Raw genomic sequence first — 7,923 nt, forward strand, 5'->3', positions numbered from 1 at the left:
CGCAAAGGGCGCTGCCTGTGTGTGCGTTAGTTAGCATTGGTAGAAGGCGCCGATGAGCACACACGTACTATATCGTCGTAGGAGCCGTTGAAAAAATTGTAAGGCTTGATTGACACATTATTTCCGCCCTCGATCGAACTTTAAGTACCTATTGGATAATAGAATTGACCGTTAAAGGCCTTCGTAAGTACTTCCTAATAATTACCACGTACCAATACTGTTTTGAATTAGTACTATTATCAAGTCATATAATTTTTCCTAGCAGCTATTTGTAGTAGTAGTACACATAATGAATATATCAGCGTTAGAAAAAAATAACTATTGTATTACTTTAGCTAATAATGTGAAAACTTTAAAATATGACTATTGTAGCATACACCCCTGCACCCCACACTGTACCTGGGAAAAAGTATCATCTTCTTTTGTAGTAGTGTGCGACCTTAAGAAATTGCTCAAACTTTTCAACATATATATGTAGCGACATCAAAAATGGGAACAACGTTTGTGATTAAGTTAGCGCGGAGGTACGTGACTAAGCAAGAGCACGAAATACGAAGTAACACCATGCCACACTGTGTACACGATGGGATAGAAGAGCAACACGAAGCACGGAAGGATGGACGATGATGGAAGACTTAGCCGATGCAAACCACAAAGTTGTATGCGTAGCGTGGAAGACGGAAGAGCACACAGCCATGAAAAGGACAGAAGGCAAGAATATGACGGGAGCGTACGGGCCACGGAAGGGAACTACATATAAAGACACCCCAGCATGCTGAAAAGCACGGGCTACGAAAGAGCACGCACGCTCGAAGCCACGGTAGAACACGTAACGGTAAGAGTACACGGACAGAAATTCTCCCGTAGCACCACGGCTAAACACGGAACACAGTCGACCGACCAAACATGAAGCCGCGAAGACCATTACCGGGAGGTTGTCGAGTATTGAAACACGATACCAGGGTAGAGCCGGAGCTCACTGGGAAGCGCGATACTACTGTAGATAGCGAAAGCTTGGACGACAGACCAACCGCGACACCAAGAGATAGCACGATAGCATGGACGATGGGACAGCCACTAAAACATGGGAGAACAAGCCGCCACGGGAAATCACCGAGCCACTGAGCACGATAGCACTGTAGAACCTGAGATCGCCGGGCTACCGAGGACGATACTTCATTAAAACACGTTTACCCGGACGGCCGACCAGCCACAAAATCGCGAAGAAACGCTTCTGGAGACCACGATTGCACACCGCGGAACACGGAACCATCGTAGAACGCGATAACATTGGCAAAAACATATATACTATGCGATCACGATAGCATAGACAGCATAACCACATTGCGATTGCACGATAGCGCGATAACGCGGTAGATGGAGCCTCACCAGGAGAGCACGATACACGAGCGACGGAACAACACGACTGCATGGAGGCACCAAATCACGGAATAGCACCTTTCGGCTAGAGCACCGGTGATGGGAGGCCTACGGCCACAGAAGACAATGTACCACGAAGCCGGTGCAGCCCACGAAACGTTTGCATACAGGGAATTGTAAGCAGCCACGAAAGAGGCCGTACTAAAGAGCATGAGCCCAAGTGAGAGGACCCATAATCACTAAGCATCATGGACCACGGGTGAACAGGAAACCACGATGCCGGGATGATCACGGAAGAGCGCAGGCCATTGAAGAACATGACATTCAACCTGTAGTACGAGGTAGCGAACGCGAACGAGACCACGATATTATACGGGACTACGGAATGGTAAGTGGACAAGTACACGAACCCACGACATACTGGGGTGAACGACGCTCACAAAGCACGCGACACCACGAAGCACTTAAATTTGTGGCCACCACATCTCCAACAAACCATGCCACTCCGCCGCGTAGCGGCGGCGAACGGCTAGTCCTAAACTATCAATGCTAGCACGGTGTCCGTCCGTCCGTCACACGAAACGCTCAGATGTTTGAGCCTTCTCATTGGCTGCCAAGCGGAGCAAGGGTGGATTCGATTGGTTAAATCTAAATTAGGTAGCTCACATCAGTAAATTCATGTGGTTCACAGAGCACATATATAGATTTGCACAAGACTATCAATTATCCGATGGCGGCATCGTATAAATACTTCGAAGTTTTAGTTTGTACTATTTTAATATGTGATGCTGCTATTAATATTTGAGTGCTACTTATTCTCAAATGAAATAGCCCCTAAAGACGCTTCCTATGGTGCAAGGTGCTTAGCGTACCCGTAGGAAAAGTATAATATACGCAATACTTTGTACTAAATAGTTTCTGCAAGTTACAATGACTATAATAACTACAACTGTTTTGTTGTAGAAATATAAATAAATTATCTGAGTGTGAGGTACCGACTGAGATGGCCAACATATCACTTTACGAGGATACCTGACAGGTGCAATACACCTGTCAGGTATCCTCGTATAATGATATTGTGATTAATTTTGTGAGTAAAAAAGACAAATGTACAGGTATGGGGTGTTTTTGCTGCGGATCGGATCAGCATGATAGAAAAGGGTAAGGACTCACCCATCATTGATGTGTGGGCCACACAGTGTGGCCCACAGCCACCAAATCCACTCATTCTCGAAAAAAAGGTTAGAGTAAGAAGATGGTGGGTCCTGTCGGCAAGACCCCGCGGTACAAACTCACGGCCAGGGAACGATAACTGTGCCTGGACCTTCGGCGTCGAGATCGACGTGTACGTCGCGAGGAGGCAAAGGAGGAAGCAAAGGAGGAAGCGGCACCCAAGAGGACCGGCGCGCTTGTGAAGAAGAAGGCAGCGAAGGAGACGGCTGCAAAGACCGCGCGTGCGCCAGCAAAACCCAGGAGTAGGGTGACAGCGGCATCAAAGGAGGCGGATGCGGAAGTGGGGTGCACGGAGGCGAAGGAAACGGAGCCGGTGTTTTCTACGCATGACGGCGAAGAAGTGCAGAGTGTATTGGCAGACTTGGTGACAGTGGTCGGGTCTACGGAGGGGCTCGCGACGCCAGCTCGTATTCTTGACAGGGCTGTCGCCACTGCGCTACCTGCTGTGGTTTCATCTCGCTCTGCAACGCGCGAACGACCTGCAGTACAAATTTCCGGGAAGCGTCGGCGTGGCATTCTCCAAGACGACGCCTCAGAAGAGGTAATTATTATGTCTACCAGACCCAACATAAGCACAGTTGTGGTGGTTTTTGTTCAACATACTAATCAGCATAACTATTTTTTGGTAACACATGAAGAAACCATCTGGCGACGAAGACGGAAGAGACGCAGCACCCGTTGCACCTGTGTCCCAAGCGTGTGTTGTCGATGGAGATTCGAATATGATGGCGACAGGAGCTGAAGAATGCACGGGGCTGAATTCGGATGAAGACCCTGATCTTCAAGAGGAGCCGGAGGAGGATGACGACGCCAGCTATGACGACGATAGCGTGGATGATTGGGATGGTGATTGGGATCTCGGTAATCTAACGGATGAAGATTCTGATGGCGTTCCTGAGGAGCTTCCGGAATCGATTTGGTCGAGTGTAGCCAAAACCAAGGGCGCGATGTCGTGATGAGAAGGTCTGGTTGGGAGTACGGTACGCTATATTGCTTGTATTCTACATAAGAAGATTGGTTTAGATTAATTGTCAGCTTATGTACAACATATCGTGGTGTACGAATGTTTGTAGATTCTGCCAAATTTGGACCAGACCTCGAATACAAGGATCTCTACAGCGACGCTTATGGGCCAAGTGACAGCGTTATGGAAGTTGGCGACGACCCGCTAGCCTTCATGTTCTATTTCATGCTGCCAAAATTGTGGAGGCAAATTACTGTAGAAAGCAGCCGGTATCACGCTCAAACGATACCACGGCGTGCGCGGGCGATTTGATCGCAGCGTCTGCAAGGTGGAGAAGCAGAGGAAATTGGTGAAATTCGTCGACGACTTGCCGGTGTTTCGGATATAGAGCCCTGGGAGATTCATAGAGCTATGGCTTTGTTGGTGGCACGGATGCTAGTACCTATTCGGAAGGGCATAGCAGCACATTGGTCTACAAAAAGAGTGGGTGCTCTTCCTGCTAATCGCATTGGACTCTACATGTCGAAGAATCGCTTCTTCCACATAATGGGCTACATACATCTGTCCAACAACAATTCTCCCCAAGCCAAGGTACGCCGAGCGTGAAAAATTAGACCCGTTGTTGATGTGCTTCAACGCACGTTTGCTCGCGGCTACACAACGCCTCCGGGCATTAGTTTTGATGAGGCAACGCTGCTCACGCTATAATCCAACTCGCCAGTACAACAAGGACAAGCCCCGCAAGTGGGGCTCCAAGATATTCGTTGCAGCATGTGCCAAGACGTCTTACTGCATGAGGTTCGTATTCAGTAGCAAGCTCAGGCTTGCTGCTTTTTTGTCGAAGTCCTTATGTTGGATATGGGTAACATAAGTATTTTATTAATATTTAATATGCTAACTTATGTTTATTTTTTTATTTTTTGCAGAATTGAGATTTACTGCGGTTCTAAAACACACCTCCGAGCACCAGTCCCGGCCGACAACAACAGCGGAGAGGCCGCCGTGCTCAGAAACATGAACGCACTGTGTCCACCTTCGTCGAAGTCGTCGTGGCGTTTGATGATCACAGACCGCTTTTATACCTCTGTGAGGCTCGCATTGGAGATGCACCGCCGCCGGCTATATCTTACCGGCACCAATCAGACAGATCGATCCGATTACGCCCGTGGGGTGATTACAAAGAAAAAAAACAGTGAACAAGCGCAAAGTATCGATCCCACCTCAGGGGACCACATTGCTGGCCCAAAGTAAGCAATTTCCAATGCTGACAGCAGCAATGTGGATGGATCGTAATCCGGTCTACGTGCCGTCTACTGGGGCAGCAGAGCGTCAGACACAGTCAGTGAGTATGCGTCTATTTATTTATTTGCATTGTATAAGCTAACCAACTACGGATATGTCGTCACAGTGAGGCGTGTACACGGGGAGATGCGTGCAGTGCCTACACCCGGTCTTATTCGGGACTACCATCGATGGATGGCGTTCACGACAAGCTGCGAATGCAGCGATACAGCGTACAGCTCGCGTACAAGAGCCGCAAGTATTAGAGAACTCTTTTTCTTGGCCTTTTCGACATGGCGCTAGTGAATGCCTTTATTGCACATCGCCACTACCGGAAGGTAAAGATGAAGAACCCGCCCAAACATTCGGCCTTCTTTGAAGCGCTGATGGAGCAGCTGCTTGCAGTCGACAATCAAGAAGCTTTCGAGCAAATTGAGGTATGCTGACTGGTCAGCACAAGAATCGCATTGGCCACTGCCGTTTCCAACTTAATGTCGTTATGTTGGTACATTGTAGCAAGCGACACCAGCAAAGGAACTAACAGCGGCATCACCAGCAAGGTGTGAGTCTGCACCGCGTGGCCAAAGAGATGAAGGGGCTACTGAAACAGAAGACGGGCATCATCTGGAAGAGAGCCCGGACACGGTGGACTGTGACCAGGGCATCAAGAGGCGACACCGCTCATGCAAGGTCTGCGCTGTGTATAAGTCCAAGCCAAGGAAATACACGAAGTACTTCTGTCCGGAATGTTTCTCTGGAAACCAACGGCTCGTCATACTCTAATCTACATCCCTATATGCCTATCTAACACACTTCTTTAACTAGTAAATATCTCTGTAGCATTGCCCGAGCGCCGAGGGAAAAAACCTGTTTCCAGATATGGCACGAAGACTGGAGAAATGGCAACGCCATCCTGCGCACGTTGCTACAGGAGCACACGCTCAACCGCCCGCCTCCGACTCATCCAGGCAAAAAGCGCGCTCGTACCGCGTAGGATGGACGCGGCGACTCGCGCGGCGATGAAGACGGCAGTGCGGCTTAGTACGGTCGCGAGGGTAGCTCAAACGAGCGCGCAGTCGAAAACTAGGAGTAGGATGTAAGGTCATACATGTCAGTAAGCTGATGCGACAGCACGCAATCAAATGAAACACATTTCTGCTGCTGCTTTGATTGGTTCGCAGTTTTGACTCCTCAAGTGCTGCACGTGTGCAACACTCAGAAAAGGGTTCACTCAGTAAAAAGTACATCTCTTAAGTTGATATCTTAACATTAGCGCTGAAAATGGTTCGATTCGTTCAGCATAAAGCGCCTTATGCTGTATATGGCTGTTTTCTTTCTACCATGCAATCCAGTTCCCCTCCCTTAACCCTCCCGCCAAAAATCGGACTTAAACACGATACATAGAATATCCCATATATTTTTATGTTGGATAGGATCAAAATATACCCCTGAATTTTTGGCCGGGAACTAAGGGGTTAAGGTAGAATGTAAACTGAGTATCTTTAAAGGTAGATTAAAGCTTGGGTTTAATACAAACTATAAGTCACCTATAGAAATGCAATGTCATCAACCAATGGTCGGCTTTGGACGACCTTGGTACCTTAAACCAAATATCCCGAAGTATGACGTGTCACACTTCATGTAACCAGGGGTACACTTAGAGCTACGTACCCCGTTACATCCTCCCCCACTTAGGTTCGGTTTACCAATGAAGAAGTGTTCGTCACAAACTTTTATTCTCAAAGTCGAAAACCATCGACTTGGCCGCGCGAGCGAGGCGAAGGCTCACTTCGCAGTTAGAGCCTCGAGCAGCAGTCTGTGCGCTCTTCTTCTAGGTCTCCACTTCGACCGTTTACTATACCTCTTGGCACTGCAAAGAGCGGTGCGAAGACACGCTCCAAGGCTGCTGCCGGTAAGTCGCAAGTCAAGAGCACTAAGCCTAACGGCAAAGGCTCAGCACTCAAGGAGGCTACTCAGGTGGCCTTCGAGGCGATCGTTTCCTCGGGTGACGCGGCTGTGGGCAAGCGAGCAAGCAAGCGCCGCAGCCCGTCGCCCTCGGCCTCAGACAATCGTCAGAGCCCTCGGTTCGTGGAATGTGAGTTCAACTCTGGCAGTGAGGACGAAGCCGAGTCCGAGAGCACGCACGATACTCCTGCGGGCTCTTCGGGAGGGCACAGCCCAGTGCCCAGTGAGCACAAGGATGACAGCGTGCAGTCGCTCGCTAGTGATCAAGGTGATCACAGTCCCAGGACATCTGTGCGCCCTGAGAGCCCGGCCGTCAAGGCTAAGGGCACTCCCAAAGCTGGTAGCGATGAGGAAGTGAAACCTCGCAAACGCCCCTCGCTTGCCGATGCTCTTGCGCGTGCTAAGGCCTCTAAAGCCGAAGGCGCCAAGCCCTCTAAGAAGCGTACAGCTTCTAAGTCTCCGCGCCGCGAGGAGAAGGAAGACCCAGCACTCCCATCGGGGCCTCTCCGCGACGAGAAGGAGACTCGGCACTCCCATCGGGGCCATCTTCGACTCCTCGGATAAAGAGGACGAGACGGAGGAGGGGAGAGGAGAATGCTATCTCTGAGTCCCGGGAGATCACGAATGACCTCGACCAACAGCAATGAGGACTTCCAAGCTGCCCAGCGTGCACGTGGGGGCTCGGCGGTGGCAGGGAGCTGTCATAAACTCAAGATGGTATTAGCCTCCCGAGGAGAACTCTGGGGCTGACCTCTTCCTAGAGCTTCTCGTCGCTCCTCGTGGCCTTGTTAGCGGTCACACCTCTAGGGGCACTTACGAACGTGCCCTTGTTCAGAAGGAACGGTTGTTCGCTGACAGCTCGGTGTGTGCTTCTTGCGCCACACCGCATCCCCCTTAAGGACTTTACGACTTGTCGTAAAGAAGCCCGAGAACCAGGGTGGTCTCTATCCTCTTTGAGGATAACCCTGGGTTTCTGACCGAGAATGTCCCACCTGGGAGTTCTTGTGAGGACATGTTCTGAGCATGGGTGGAGTCTCTCAAGTACTCACCCACGGAGTTACGGGAACTCCATGAAGATCAGCTGCTGTCCCGCATCCTGG

This window comes from Phytophthora infestans, genomic scaffold (genome assembly GCF_000142945.1).
Source record: "Phytophthora infestans T30-4 supercont1.48 genomic scaffold, whole genome shotgun sequence".
NCBI classification, from domain to species: Eukaryota; Oomycota; class Peronosporomycetes; order Peronosporales; family Peronosporaceae; genus Phytophthora; species Phytophthora infestans.